Genomic DNA, 16,067 nt, shown 5'->3' with positions numbered 1-16,067 from the left:
TGATCTTGCTAATTGCATGCCTCCCCTTTTTCCGCGGCCTCGCTGCACAAGACTTTCTTCTTTCTCTCACCCCTATTCTGTCCACCTCTCTAACGCAAGAGTTAACCAGTATTCTCAATCATTCATCCCTTTCTCTGGTAAACTCTGGAACTCCCTGCCTGCTTCTGTATTTCCACCTTCCTATGACTTGAATTCCTTCAAGAGGGAGGTTTCAACACACTTATTCATCAATTTTTGACCACTGCTTTGACCCTTTTATGGGACTGACATTTCAGTGGGCATATTTTTTATTGGATTTTTGTTGCCCTTTGCCAGTGTCACTCCTACATAAAAAAAAAAAAAGGCCCTTGTACAGAGTTAGCAGCTGGGGGGGTGGTGAGAAAAAACTGGCAGAGATATCTCAGAATGCTTAACTTCATAGAAGCTGTTTTAGCTAGAGATGAGATGTGAAGTTTCCAGTTCAGATTATGAGTAAAGGACAGACCGAGGATGTTCAGTGTGGAAGAGGGGGACAGTTGAGTGTCATTGAAGAAGAGGGGATAGTTGTCTGGAAGGTTGTGTTGAGTTGATAGATGGAGAATTGAGTTTTTGAGGCATTAAACAATACCAAGTTTGCTCTGCCCCAATCAGAAATTTTAGAAAGATCAGAAGTCAGGCATCCTGTGGCTTCCATGCATGAAATGTTTACCTCCTGAAGGGTTGGACGTCTATGAAAAGACGTGGAAAAGTGCAGGGTGGTATCATCAACATAGGAGTGGATAGGACAAGAAGTTTGGTTTAGAAGGTCATTGATGAATAATAAGAAGAAAGTGGGTGACAGGACAGAACCCTGAGGAACACCACTGTTAATAGATTTAGAAGAACAGTGACCGTCTACCACAGCAGCAATAGAACGGTCAGAAAGGAAACTTGAGATGAAGTTACAGAGAGAAGGATAGAAACCGTAGGAGGGTAGTTTGGAAATCAAAGCTTTGTGCCAGACTCTATCAAAAGCTTTTGTTATGTCCAAGGCAACAGCAAAAGTTTCACCCAAATCTCTAAAAGAGGATGACCAAGACTCAGTAAGGAAAGCCAGAAGATCACCAGTAGAGTGGCCTTGACGGAACCCATACTGGCGATCAGATAGAAGGTTGTGAAGTGATAGATGTTTAACAATCTTCCTGTTGAGGATAGATTCAAAAACTTTAGATAGGCAGGAAATTAAAGCAATAGGACGGTAGTTTGAGGGATTAGAACGGTCACCCTTTTTAGGAACAGGTTGAATGTAGGCAAACTTCCAGCAAGAAGGAAAGGTAGATGTTGACAGAGAGCTGAAAGAGTTTGACTAGGCAATGTGCAAGCACGGAGGCACAGTTTCGGAGAACAATAGGAGGGACCCCATCAGGTCCATAAGCCTTAGAAATAGATGTGATGGCATTGGTGCCTTCTGGTTGAAATAAAGGAGGGGAAGAAAAAGAAGCAAAGTTATTGGAGATATTTTTTGGCTAGATGCCAGAAGTCACGAGGGGAGTTAGATCTTGAAAGATTTTGACACTTTCTGTTAATGAAGGAGTTTTTGGCTGGTTGGAGAACTGACTTGGCATGGTTCTGGGCAGAAATATAAAGTGCATGAGATTCTGCTGATGGAAGGCTTATATATATATATATATATATATATATATATATATATATATATATATATATATATATATATGAATGATTCAATCTTTTATGAAAACACACAAGACAAATTTCATGTAAGTTACGTGACCAATAAATAAATATTATTATTATTATTATTATTAAAAGTTTCACCAAAAACTCTAAAAGAGGATGACCAAGACTCAGTAAGGAAAGCCAGATCACCAGTAGAGCGGCCTTGACGGAACCCATACTGGCGATCAGATACAAGGTGTATCACTTGACAATCTTGTATCTGATCGCCAGTATGGGTTCCGTCAAGGCCGCTCTACTGGTGATCTTCTGGCTTTCCTTACTGAGTCTTGGTCATCCTCTTTTAGAGATTTTGCTGAAACTTTTAATAATAATAATAATAATAATATTTATTTATTGGTCACGTAACATACATGAAATTTGTCTTGTGTGTTTTGATAAAAGATTGAATCTTTCATACAAGGTCTAAAACTAACAGGTCTTATTAATCTAAAATATTCATACTCACACGATTAAAACATAAAAAGATAACTGGTACATAAAAAGATAACTGGTAACTGGTAACTGGTTCCCAAGCCTTAGTATAGTTAGCTATGATATATTTAGAGGGCCACTATTTAAAATTGTGATACTTGCCGGCACAAAGGACTTGCACGATCTGGCTGTTCTACATTTTGATGATCTCAGCCTTTTCCCTTAGGGTAACTTTTGGTAATGGCCGTTCAGTGGATGTGTTACGTCATTGATAATTACTTCGCATCTTTGTAGAGAGAACTTTCTGTATATATCCATCAATGAATTGATATTTTTTACGCCTAATTTTGCAGTTTTTTGATTAATCGGGTTAGTTTATTTTTAGAATCAGAGCTACAATTACCATACCAACATGTGATGGAAAATGAAATGACTGACTGCACTACTGCTGTATAGAATAACTCCATAATTTTAGTGTTAATCTTAATTTTCTCAAGTTTCCTCATGAAATGCATTCTAGAATTAACTTTTTTATATATTGCCTCGACATTACTATTAAAATTGAACCCATTTTGCTGTTGCCTTGGACATATCAAAAGCTTTTGATAGAGTCTGGCACAAAGCTTTGATTTCCAAACTACCCTCCTACGGTTTCTATCCTTCTGTCTGTAACTTCATCTCAAGTTTCCTTTCTGACCGTGCTATTGCTGCTGTGGTAGACGGTCCTTGTTCTTCTAAATCTATTAACAGTGGTGTTCCTCAGGGTTCTGTCCTGTCACCCACTCTCTTCTTATTATTCATTAATGATCTTCTAAACCAAACTTCTTGTCCTATCCACTCCTACGCTGATGATACCACCCTGCACTTTTCCACGTCTTTTCATAGACGTCCAACCCTTCAGGAGGTAAACATTTCATGCATGGAAGCCACAGAACGCCTGACTTCTGATCTTTCTAAAATTTCTGATTGGGACAGAGCAAACTTGGTATTGTTTAATGCCTCAAAAACTCAATTCCTCCATCTATCAACTCGACACAACCTTCCAGACAACTATCCCCTCTTCAGTGACACTCAACTGTCCCCCTCTTCTACATTGAACATCCTCGCTCTGTCCTTTACTTATAATCTGAACTGGAAACTTCACATCTCATCTCTAGCTAAAACTGCTTCTATGAAGTTAGGTGTTCTGAGATGTCTCTGCCAGTTTTTCTCACCCCCCCAGCTGCTAACTCTGTACAAGGGCCTTATATGGAGTATGCTTCACATGTCTGGGGGGGTTCCACTCATACTGCTCTTCTAGACAGGGTGGAATCAAAAGCTTTTCGTCTCATCAACTCCTCTCCTCTAACTGACTGTCTTCAGCCTCTCTCTCACCGCCGCAATGTTGCATATCTATCTGTTTTCTACCGCTATTTTCATGCTAACTGCTCTTCTGATCTTGCTAACTGCATGCCTCCCCTCCTTCCGCGGCCTCGCTGCACAAGACTTTCTTCTTTCTCTCACCCTTATTCTGTCCACCTCTCTAATGCAAGAGTTAACCAGTATTCTCAGTCATTCATCCCTTTCTCTGGTAAACTCTGGAACTCCCTGCCTGCTTCTGTATTTCTACCTTCCTACAACTTGAATTCCTTCAAGAGGGAGGTTTTAAGACACTTATCCACCAATTTTTGACCACTGCTTTGACCCTTTTATGGGACTGGCATTTCAGTGGGCATTTTTTTTTTATTAGATTTTTGTTACCCTTGGCCAGTGTCACTCCTACATAAAATATATATATATATATATATATATATATATATATATATATATATATATATATATATATATTATTAGATTTTTGTTACCCTTGGCCAGTGTCACTCCTACATAAAATATATATATATATATATATATATATATATATATATATATATATATATATATATATATATATATATATATATATATATATATATATATATATATATATATATATATATATAAGGAAGGGCAGGGTGGGTGGAGGAAATATGACCAACTCTTCTAATTTTCCCGGTTATTTGCAGATACCTTGGAAGGAAGGTGATGGTGAGGAACAGTGAAGAAAGGTGACGGAGCAGAAACAGGCCCACACCATCCTGGAATGTGCTGCAAATAATCTTGGTTACCGGCAAAGTAAAGAGATAAAGAGATAGATATATACAGAGATAGATATTTATTAGTAAGAGTGAGATTAAGATAGATAATTATTATTAAGAATGTTAGATAGATATATATATACAGAGATAGATAGATAATTATTAGTAAGAGTGAGATTAAGAGTGAGATTAAGATAGATAGATAATTATTATTAAGAGTGCTAGATTATTATATTCTTATTATATTATTATTTTATTTGTGTGTGTGTGTGTGTGTGTGTGTGTGTGTGTGTGTGTGTGTGTGTGTGTGTGTGTGTGTGTGTTCTCTTTTCAGAAGTGTGTTTGGAATGCAAGAAATATACAAGACCACAGAAGATTCTATAGTGGTGGTGGTGGTAGTAGTAGTAGTAATAGTAGTAGTAGTAGTAGTACTTTATCAATATACAGGGCATTATAGAAACAATGAATGTAGTTAGGGTGGTGGTGGTGGTGGTGGTAATAATTTTCTACTACTGGCTCTAACAAATATACTAACATAATAACAAATATACTAACATAAATATTTATTATTTTTCTTTTACAGCTTATTTGATTTATTTAATTATTTTATTGGTGGGAGGGAAAATAATTTTTTTTGCAAATTTATTGATAAATTACATGTTTTATTTATATATTAAGTTTATTGATGTTATATTTCGCAGTTTTGTTATTTTTTTTTTTTTTTATTTATTTATTTTTTTTTTGGGTGGCTTAATACTGCTTTGTTTTGCTTGGTAAGGGTTCTCACAGGTGTCTGCAAGAGAGAAGAGGAACATTTCACCCTCAGTCAAGAATGAAGACTTCTACATATTTTTTTTTGGTGTTTGGCTTAATACTGCTTTGTTTTGTTTGGTAAGGGTTCTCACAGGTGTCCGCAAGAGAGAAGAGGAACATTTCACCCTCAGTCAAGAATGAAGACTTCTACATATATTTTTTTTTGGTGTTTGGCTTAATACTGCTTTGTTTTGTTTGGTAAGGGTTCTCACAGGTGTCCGCAAGAGAGAAGAGGAACATTTCACCCTCAGTCAAGAATGAAGACTTCTACATATATTTTTTTTTTGGTGTTTGGCTTAATACTGCTTTGTTTTGTTTGGTAAGGGTTCCCACAGGTGTCCACAAGAGAGAAGAGGAACATTTCACCCTCAGCCAAGAGTGAAGACTTCTGCTTCAGTCATCTAGGTCTCTTTAATGTAAATGTATCTATGAAGAAACAGCAGACAATGAAATAAATGTGATGTTTGTGTTTTAACTGTTGTAATGCTTCCTCTGACGCGGGAGGTTCCCTCTGGCAGTGTTATTGTTGCCAGGGTTTTTTTTTTGGTGTGAATTGTTGCCTTGATGGTCATTTTGTTTGCATGGTGGTGTTGTCGGTGAGGCCATCTGGTCAGGATAGGCAAGGTTGTCTTCTGTTACTCAGACTGATGGCAGCCTTTTCTTTATAGGCAATGCAAGCGTAGCCATGTTTTCTCAACGGGTCCTTTTCTTCCAGGCTGCCATGGGAGGACGGCTGTGGTCTGCTGTCTGTTTCCACTTGCTGCGGCAACGCGGGAGCCACAGGTATAAGGTACACCGGTCGAGTTGACCACTCGACCGGTCAGGTTTAGTTTAGGTGTGATATATATATTTTTTTTATATATATATATATATATGTCTTAGCTACATGCTTGTTAGGATGTATAATGCACCTTCGGGTGCACTTTTTTCCCTTTTCTCTCCCAGAAAGAAGATGTTCCGGGTTCCTGGTTGCAGAAGAAGAAGATGTCGCCGCCGGTATGCCAGTCGGACTAGCCATCCGACTGGCAGGTATGATTTTTTTTTTGGTAGGATCGCGTAATGTATATGTATATATTTCCGGATATATGCATATATATAGTGATCCATATATTTTTTTTGATGCATATATTTTGATATACGTCCTTAAGACGTATATCTGATGTGTGTATCAATTATTTATTTATGTCTTAGCTACCTTAACCCGTTAGGCATGTAGCGCCGCTGTGCGCGCCTTTCTTCTCTTTCCTAGCTAGTGTGTGGCAGGCGCGAGGGGAGATGGAGAGGGAAGGCGCGATGGCAGCGAAGGCGCGATTGCAGTAGTAGCAGCAACAGGTAAGCCGGTCGGCCTGGTCAGCCGATCGGCTTGGTTTAGGATAGGATTATTGATATATATATATTTATTTCATTTCATGTATGTCTTAGCTACATTTATGTCAGGATGTATAATGCACCTAGAGTGCGCCCTTTTTTCTCCTTTTCTCTCCCAGAAAGAAGATGTTCCAGCGGCAGCGGGCCGGTCGGGTTGGCAACCCTGCCGGCGGGGGGTTAGATAATTATTAATAAATGTATGTGTATGTATATATATGTATTATTTATAATACTTATATATGTATACATTTTTGCTTTAGTGGGATTATATAACTTGTGTATATATATATATCATGTTTATATATATATAGACTTTGCATTAGATGATTAAATAATTTATGTGTATATTATATACCTATATATATGTATATTTTTTCAATATACATAATATATGTTAAATATACATTGTCTAGGATTGATATATTTAGCTTTTATAAATATATCAGAGTATATATATACCTACATATATGTATATTTTTTTAATATATGTAATATATATGTTATATATACATTTTCTAGGATTGATTGATTGATATATTTAGGTTTTATAAATATATCAGTATATATATACCTATATATATGTATATTTTTTTAATATACATAATATATAATGTTATATATACAGTCTAGGATTGATATTATATATTTAGCTTTTGCAGCTGTTGTGATGTGCAGGTGTATGCCTGGAGTGTACATCTGCATGTTGTGACAGTTTTTAACTCAGGATTTAGCTATGTATTGTCAGCTCTTGCAGCTTTCTAGGATGCACAGGTGTATGCCATGTGTGTACATCTGTAAGTCCTAGCGATCTGTATTCTGACTTAGGATTTTTATATATTTAGCTATTTTACCTGCTAGGCCATGCATGTCTAATGCACCTTGTGTGCCCAGTTCCTTCCCCTTTCTTTAGTTCTGGCGGGGGACCTGGGTGGACAGCGGCAGGCCCGGTCGTTCCCTCGTGGGGCCGTGGTGGGAGTGACCGTCAGGAAGCTTCCATTACGGTAATTATTTTCTCTTTTTGTACTAAATTTAGTTATATTTACGTTAACTTGATATTCATGTTTATTCATTCGTTGCTGTGGTCAGTGTTTGTGGCGTGTGGTTTTGTCTGTTTTTACCAGTATTTCACACTTTTTTCTCCGCATCAATACCCATTCTAGTTTTATTATCTGGGGTCTTTCAAAGTTTTTATTTTTTATTTGTATGTATTTGTTTGGTTTTATGAATGTTTGTTTATTTTTTGGTATCAGCTGTGTATTTTTAGTATTACAAATGTACTTTTGGTGTCATTATTGTACTTTTGGTGTCCTATGTTTTTTTTGTTTTTTTTGGTGGCTTGCTTTTACAAGTATATGTATTTTCTCATTTTTTAAATATTTCTTTTGGTTTTGTGAATATTTTCTTGGTTCTGTGAATATTTTTGTTGTTTTATAATTTTACAAGTATTTTAGGGATTTACGAATATTTTGGTTTTATTTATTTATTTTTTTTGGTTTTATGAATTTTTTAGTTTTACGATTTTTATTATTATTATTATTATTATTATTATTACTATTATTATTATTATTATTATTATTACTATTATTATTATTATTATTATTATTATTATTACGATTATTTTAATTTTACAATTTTACAATTTTTTTGGATTCACGTATATTTTTTTATCTTTACGGATATTTTTTTGGGTTTGAATATTTTTTTTGGTTACGATTATTTGTTTTAGTTTTATGATTTTACAATTTTTTTGGATTCACGAATATTTTTTCTTATCTTTATGGATATTTTTTTGGTTTTATGAATATTTTTTGGGTTTTATGGTTATTTTAGTTTTACGATTTTACGATTTTTTTTACTTCCACGGATTTTTTTGGGGTTTTACGTATATTTTTCATTTTACGTATTTTTTGGTTTACGTATTTTTTTTTTGGTTTTACGTATTTTGCTTTTACAGATTTTTTTCTTTTATGGATTTTTTTGGTTTAGGATTTACGGATATTTTTTTTTGGTTTGCGGATGTGCGTATTTTTTTCCATTTGCATATATACAATTTCTTGGGTTTACGTACATATAATGTTTTGGGTTTACGTAATTGTTTTTGCGTTTTGGTTTTTTGTTTGAAATGGTTCTTTTAAGGAATTGACTTATTAAATTTTTTGGTTGCTTTTTATTTATTCTTGTGTTTTTCTCTTGTTTTTTATTTAGTCTTCACTCTTATATGTTTTGGTTTATTTTTCACTATTTTTTGGTTTAATTATTACTGAAGAGGGTATGAATTTTGGATATATTGGTTCCCCTTTTTGTGGTTTTACGTATATTTTTTATTTTACGTATTTTTTTGGTTTACGTATTTTTTTTTTTTGGTTTTACGTATTTTGCTTTTACGGATTTTTTTTCTTTTACGGATTTTTTTGGTTTAGGATTTACGGATATTTTTTTTTGGTTTGCGGATGTGCGTATTTTTTTCCATTTGCATATATACAATTTCTTGGGTTTACGTACATATAATGTTTTGGGTTTACGTAATTGTTTTTGCGTTTTGGTTTACATATATTTGAGTTTTTTGTTTGAAATGGTTCTTTTAAGGAATTGACTTTTATTAAATTTTTTGGCTGCTTTTTACTTATTCTTATGTGTTTTTCTCTTGTTTTTTATTTAGTCTTTACTCTTATATGTTTTGGTTTATTTTTCACTTTTTTGGTTTAATTATTACTGAAGAGGGTATGAATTTTGGATATATTCGTTCCCTTATGCACTGGTTTAGTACATTTCTGCACAACCTCTCAACCTGGCGACAATGAGTGAGGTGGCGCCTCATGACACCCTCGCCTGTGAGCGAATAATACCTTGCTTGAAAAAAAGGGGGGACCAGGAGCCACAGAGAGAGAGAGAGAGAGAGACTATGGGTGAAGGACTGTGTAATATATATTTTATTTATTTATTTTTCACTTTAGGTTAGTGAGTGTGTCTGTTCATCCAATCTGTGCAACTTGACCATCCATCCAGTCAGTCTGTCAGTCACACATCCAGTCTGCTCACTGTCACCCATCCCATCACCCACTCACCCAGTCACTCACACATCCCATCACCCACACACCCATCTCATCACAGGGTAGGGAAATTCATAGGTAAATGGCACAGACCGTTAAGAATCTAATTTAAATCACAGAAAGATACTCTGGCAGTTGTCTGGAGGCTGGCTAAGGATGAGCTAACAGATATTAACTCACTGAAGAGGAGAGGGAAGAGTTAACTAACTGAGGATGTAGAGGCAATAGATGAGGGTAAGAACAATAGCAGGAGATATTGTAGTGGAGAGTTTTGGACAAGAAAGTGAGGAAGTGGTACCTGAACATGAGGGAGGGCTGGAAAACAGTGAAGGAGAAAGAAGCCCTATGGAGTGTGATGCAGAATAATATTAATAGCCTCATCTTGGGATTAAACCAAATGTTTATCCTGATGAGTCTGGATATAATTCACCTTACAGAAATAAAATTGTGATGAGTTACAAGTAGAGAACATTGAACAAAATAGATACAACTTATGAAAAAGATCAAATAAGAAAGGAGTGATGTTTTTAGTTAAGGAAAGCTTCAAAGTGGCTGGATACAATGTGATGATGGACTAGCAGATGCATTAATAATTAGAGTCCAAAATATACCAGGCAAAAAGACGATTCAAAGTAACTGACATACCAAGCAATTAATTAGGGAAATCAGTCTTTGTTGACTCTTCCAAAGCCTTTCAGTTTGTCGACCTCAGTATACTGTTAGGAAAAAGAGCGATATTAAGACATGAGGTATAAGCACTCCTGATTCAAAGGCTATTTGACTAATAGTGTGTGTGTGTCCTAAATTTGTTTTCTTATCGTATGACATAATTATAGTTTTAGATCCTCATCAGTCACTGCTACATCTTGCAACCAGTATTTGGAGAACACAGTGAGAATAATTGAGGGTGGTTGCATCACCCTCAATCACGATCTACAAAACTCAAACGATGACCAAGTAAGTGCTCAAGTAATGTTCAGTGTGTATGTGTGTGTGCAGGAGTGGTCTTGCGATCATGTGCATTGTGTGTTTTTCATTATTATTATTACTATTATTATTATTACTATTATTGTTATTATTATTATTATTATTATTACTATTATTCTTATTATTATTATTATTATTAGTAGTAGTAGTAATAGTAATATTGTATCACGGTATTTTATAATAGAGCCTCAACTTATACTAGTCTTGCCTGAAAATCTCTCGTTTTCTATCATTCTCCCATCCTGCAGGCCTGAGCCCAGACAGAGACCCAGAGAAATGTAAACAAACGCAGAGTCAGACTTGATATACGGGTGAATTTGTTGCTTTTTTGAGGGGCAATGGATCTGTACATGAGTGAGGTGGCGAGGGGCGTGGCCAGGGGGCGGCTAGCAGCGTGTGCCACCAGGGAAATGTGTATGAACATAAAAAAAGGCGCCTGTCAAGAAAGGTGAGGCCGGCTGCAGCTTTTTATTTTTATTTATTTGTTTCCATCAGGTTAGGTTTATATTAATTCAGTTAGGTTAGGTTAAGTTAGGTTAAGTCTCTCTCTCTCTCTCTCTCTCTCTCCTCTCTCTCTCTCTCTCTCTCTCTCTCTCTCTCTCTCTCTCTCTCTCTCTCTCTCTCTCTCTCTCTCTCTCTCTCTCATGATAAAGGATATTGAGCACAGACTTCACCACTGGGTCGACTCTGGGGGCCACGTTCTTCTGCTAGGCAAGTACTGACCGTTGGTGGCCGTGGCTGTTCACGCACTCGCTCTTGCTGTGGCTGGCATGCTGTTCTGTCCTCTCTTCTTCCAGGAATTGCTGTCTGAGGTTGTGTGTGTGTGTGTGTGTGTGTAGAAGCCATCATCATCAACCACAGCAGGTGATAATGATGGTTCCTGCTTTCATCGTCATCGGGGCTAGCCAGACGAACCTGGGGCTGTACTCTGGGGTGACGCTGTATGCCTCAGGTGGGTCTGGAGGGGCTGGGATAGTTGGTAACAATTAAAAAGGACTAGTATACACACCAACCATTACAAACACTATGTAATGCTGGTATACACGCACAAACCGACAGTTAAGACAGGTATACACTTAGAGACATATACAAACACTTGCTATTGGTTGTATATTCTTAGAAACACACACACGCTTACTAAGTCTGGTATACACACACAAACTTTTATACAAATACTGGGATACACTTAGAGACGCATCCATACACTTGCTAAATCTGATATACACACATAAACTCATAAGAGATGCTGGTATATGCTCAGAAATCTATACACATTAAGTAAGGTTAGTATACACAAACCTTTACATATATTAGGAATTTATGTTCAATGATAGAGATGACTAGTACTCTCTCTCTCTCTCTCTCTCTCTCTCTCTCTCTCTCTCCTCTCTCTCTCTCTCTCTCTCTCTCTCTCTCTGTCTCTCTGTCTCTCTGTCTCTGTCTCTGTCAATCACGATCTACAAAACTCAGACGATGACCAAGTATGTGCTCAAGTGAATAGGTAATATTCAGTGTGTATGTGTGTGTGTGTGTGTGCAGGAGTGGTCTTGCGATCATGTGCATTGTGTGTTTTTTCATTATTATTATTACTATTATTATTATTACTATTATTATTATTATTATAATTATTATTATTATTATTAGTAATAGTAATATTGTATCACGGTATTTTATAATAGAGCCTCAACTTATACTAGTCTTGCCTGAAAATCTCTCGTTTTCTATCATTCTCCCATCCTGCAGGCCTGAGCCCAGACAGAGACCCAGAGAAATGTAAACAAACGCAGAGTCAGACTTGATATACGGGTGAATTTGTTGCTTTTTAGAGGGGCAATGGATCTGTACATGAGTGAGGTGGCGAGGGGCGTGGCCAGGGGGCGGCTAGCAGCATGTGCCACCAGGGAAATGTGTATGAACATAAAAAAAGGTGCCTGTTAAGAAAGGTGAGGCCAGCTGCAGCTTTTTATTTTTATTGATTTGTTTCCATCAGGTTAGGTTTATATTAATTCAGTTAGGTTAGGTTAAGTTAGGTTAAGTCTCTCTCTCTCTCTCTCTCTCTCTCTCTCTCTCTCTCTCTCTCTCTCTCTCTCTCTCTCTCTCTCTCTCTCTCTCTCTCTCTCTCTCTCTCTCTCTCTCTCTCTCTCTCTCTCTCTCTCTCTCTCTCTTGCTTGCTTACTTTCATGTCTACACAGGTTCGTTCGGTGCAAGGAGTTGGCACAGGAGGCGTCTGAGGCTGTGCAGAGCGGCCGTCTGAACCTGGTGCCACAGCTGCACAGGAGGGCATGGCATAGCTGGCTGGACAACATCACAGACTGGTGTGTCTCCCAGCAACTCTGGTGGGGCCACAGAATGCCAGTGTACCACATCACTGCAGCAGACGGCTGGGAGGTGTGGGTGGCAGCTGCTCGGAGGAAGATGCAAGGCGGAAGGCTGTGCAGAAGGAAGGTACGTGTGTTTACCTAGTGTTAGTTTGGATGGTCTGATATATGGCAGAAATGTTTACTTTTTATTGTTTTTCCTTCAGTTGATATGCATTCTTTGTGGTCCTGTTCTCTGTTATTGATCTTGTTTTTGTTCCTTTGTCTTATGTGTTATCAGAAACTCAGGTAACTAATTGTAGGTGTGTAATTAGTCCATATTTTCATTGATATATAACTAAAATATCTGTTAATACTGTAAACTCTAGCATTACTAATTGTTTGATAAAAAGATGGAGATTTCAGAAGGCTAGTAATGTTTATAGATGCTGATAGATTGAAAGAACTGACTACCTGTGTGTTACCTCTCCTTCCTCTTACGTAGTTTGATATTAATTGTTACCAGTATTGCCTGTGTTAAATCACCTATGTTATATCACCCTCCCTCCCCAGACTGTGCTGCTGCATGGCCTCCTGTGTGATGGTGGCGGCCACAAGACATCCAAGTCCTGGGGCAATGTGATAAACCCCCTGGATGTGATCAGTGGGGCGTCCCTGGAGGTGCGTGACTTGCTGGTGCTGGAGTGTGTTCTGTACTGATGTTCATTGGGTGTGGTGAGCAGTATCTGGACAGCAGTTGATACATGAATATTTGTGAAAGCTTCTTAGCAAGTGTATTTTTTTGAACGGAGCACTGTAGAGAGAGAGAGAGAGAGAGAGATTTTTAGATGTGATGGCAAAAATTGTGTTTATAATTCTGTTTTCTCTCTTTTCTCCCTTTCTTTGTCTTTTCATCTCTTCTCTTTTCTTCCTTTTCCTCTTCTCTGCTTCCATTTTCCTGCTCATCTGTTTTCTCTTCTGTTTTTCACCACATTTCATCCCTTCCCTCGTAGCCTCTTGTCCTCTCACCACCCCCTCATGCCCTCAGGTACTGTGTGAGAGGATGGAGGGGAGCCTGAATACAGAAGAGGTACTCACTGGTATCAGGAAGAACTTCCCCACAGGCATCCCAGAGTGTGGAGCTGATGCCCTTTGGTTCACCCTGTGCTCCACCAACTTCAATAGTCAGTGTGGCATAGATAGATGAATGTGTATAACTTTGTGGTGCATTGAGTCTTGTGTGGGGTAACTGGGTTGGTGTATGGATCAATGAATGGAGTAGAGATAAGATTTTGGTGAGTGCTCTTGTAAGATTAGGGTAGGAGTGCTTCTCGTCTCCGTCAAGGGCTAAGGTGTTGAGTGTTGATTGAGTGAGGGTGAAAATTGTGTGTTTTGGTATATGTAGGAGATAAGATTTTAATGAGTGCTCTTGTAAAGTTAGGGTAGGAGTGCTTCTCATCTCAATCAAGGGCTAAGGTGTTGTGTGTTGAGTGAGTGAGGGTGAAAATTGTGTTTTTGTTTTGGTATATGTAGGAGATAAGATTTTAGTGAGTGCTCTTGTAAGGTTAGGATAGGAGTGCTTCTCATCTCCATCAAGGGCTAAGGTGTTGAGTGTTGAGTGAGTGTTTAAATATATTTGTAGGAGATAATATTTTAGTGGTTCTCTTTCCCAACAAGGATTAACGCATTGAAAGATTGTTGTGGGTGAGAGTAACGGTGAAATTTGTGTGCTTTATCTTCGTATATGTAAGAGATAAGCTATAATAAGTGTATTTGTAAGGTTTAGGCAGTAGTGCTTCTCTTCCCCAACAAAGGTTAAGGTGTTGAAAGAGTGTTGTGAGTGAGTGTGAGGTGGGTGTGAAAGCTGTGTGCCTTGCCTTGCTATGCGTTTGTACATCTCTCATAACACTTCCCTGCCAGACTACGTGTGTGTGTGTGTGTGTGTGTGTGTGTGTGTGTGTGTGTGTTATATATAAAATATAAATAAATAACTACATTTCTACTCTACTGATGGGAGAAACACGCTTTAAAAAGGCTCTATTTGAAGTAGCACAGGTTTTTAAGGATGTTTTTCATGGTTTTAGTGACAAATTAACAACATTCCTACATTACTAACAGGAGAAACACTCACAAAAAACCTCTGCTAATCATCTTTGTGGCCTTTGGAATCAATCGTGAAAGAGAGAGAGAGAGAGAGAGAGAGAGAGAGAGAGAGAGAGAGAGAGAGAGAGAGAGAGTGTCAGCTAAACCAATTCAACTTGATATGAGAGAAAATCTAATTATCTTCCATTAACAAAGAACTATCGCCCCAAACATTGAGTGCTGGAGGGTGCGTTCTGCATTGGCAGCTGGCATGAGCGGGTGACAGGAGGCGTGTGAGGCGCATGACAGCTTTAGTGACAAGTTCATGCTGGCAGTGGTGCAATATTATGCCCTCAACACTCTTTCACTTTAAGGGCTTGGAAACCACAGTGCCTTCAGATTTGTGGAGGTGTGTGTGTGTGTGTGTGTGTGTGTTTGATAGTTATATTAGTGGTTTAAATCATGCTGTGCTAATATCTATCCCTCTATGAATGTGTGTGTGTGTGTGTGTTGACCTATTTGCATGAAACAGGGGAAGAGGGAAGAGGAGGAGAGAAGAGGGGTGCTTGGGAGATGAAAATGTATGTATGTATGTATGTATTAATATTTTCCCTATCATATACAAAAACACCCTTGAAATCCTATATAGAACTTGCCATAGAACACACTCACTCTCTCCCATGTGCCCACTCCCTCTCACTCACCCTCTTGTCTCCCACACAGCTGCACACCCCGTCCTGCAGCCTCAAGGCACTCACCTCTCCTTTTCCAGTCATGGGTGCCTTGCCTCCTCCTTGCAACACCACCACCACCACCACCACTGCTGCCATCACCTACGAGGGGGAGAGACTGTGATGTGGCTGCGGGTGGCTAGGTGAGGCATTGTTCTGGTGTTGTTGGTGTGAGGTGTTGCATTACCTTGAAATTCACAGGCCTTCCACAGCCTTCCCACTGGTCTCCTTGTCCTGTCCTCCTCCACACACCATCCACAGGCCTAACCTAACCAACCTAACCTAACCTAGCCTAACCTAACTTAACCTAACCCTAACCTTACACCCACAGGTTTGGAGGCCTCCAGAGAGCTGCCCAGAGTGAAGCTTGTGGTATAGAGGGACAGCTGCTGATCATCAAGCTTACTTAGTGACTGGAGGAAAGTGGGAGGAGCCTGGAGGGAGTGATGGAGGTACAGTACTTGGAGAAAATCCCTTCACCATGACAACTGGGTG

At 38.2% G+C, this 16,067-nt stretch overlaps 1 long non-coding RNA gene across 1 annotated transcript in view; it reads left to right on the top strand.

Moving 5' to 3' along the window:
• LOC135100358 (uncharacterized) overlaps positions 1–4,426 on the top strand; it is a 13,096-nt gene extending 8,670 nt beyond the window's left edge. The window contains exon 3 of the long non-coding RNA XR_010268637.1: positions 4,173–4,426. This is a non-coding gene — a long non-coding RNA (uncharacterized LOC135100358). The remainder of the gene's footprint in view (positions 1–4,172) is intronic.
• The last annotated feature ends 11,641 nt before the right edge of the window (positions 4,427–16,067 follow it).

Source organism: Scylla paramamosain, chromosome 5, assembly GCF_035594125.1.
Source record: "Scylla paramamosain isolate STU-SP2022 chromosome 5, ASM3559412v1, whole genome shotgun sequence".
Classification (NCBI taxonomy): Eukaryota; Metazoa; Arthropoda; class Malacostraca; order Decapoda; family Portunidae; genus Scylla; species Scylla paramamosain.
The sequence above is the reverse complement of the archived record's forward strand: the minus strand, read 5'-3'. Positions and strand labels throughout refer to the sequence as shown.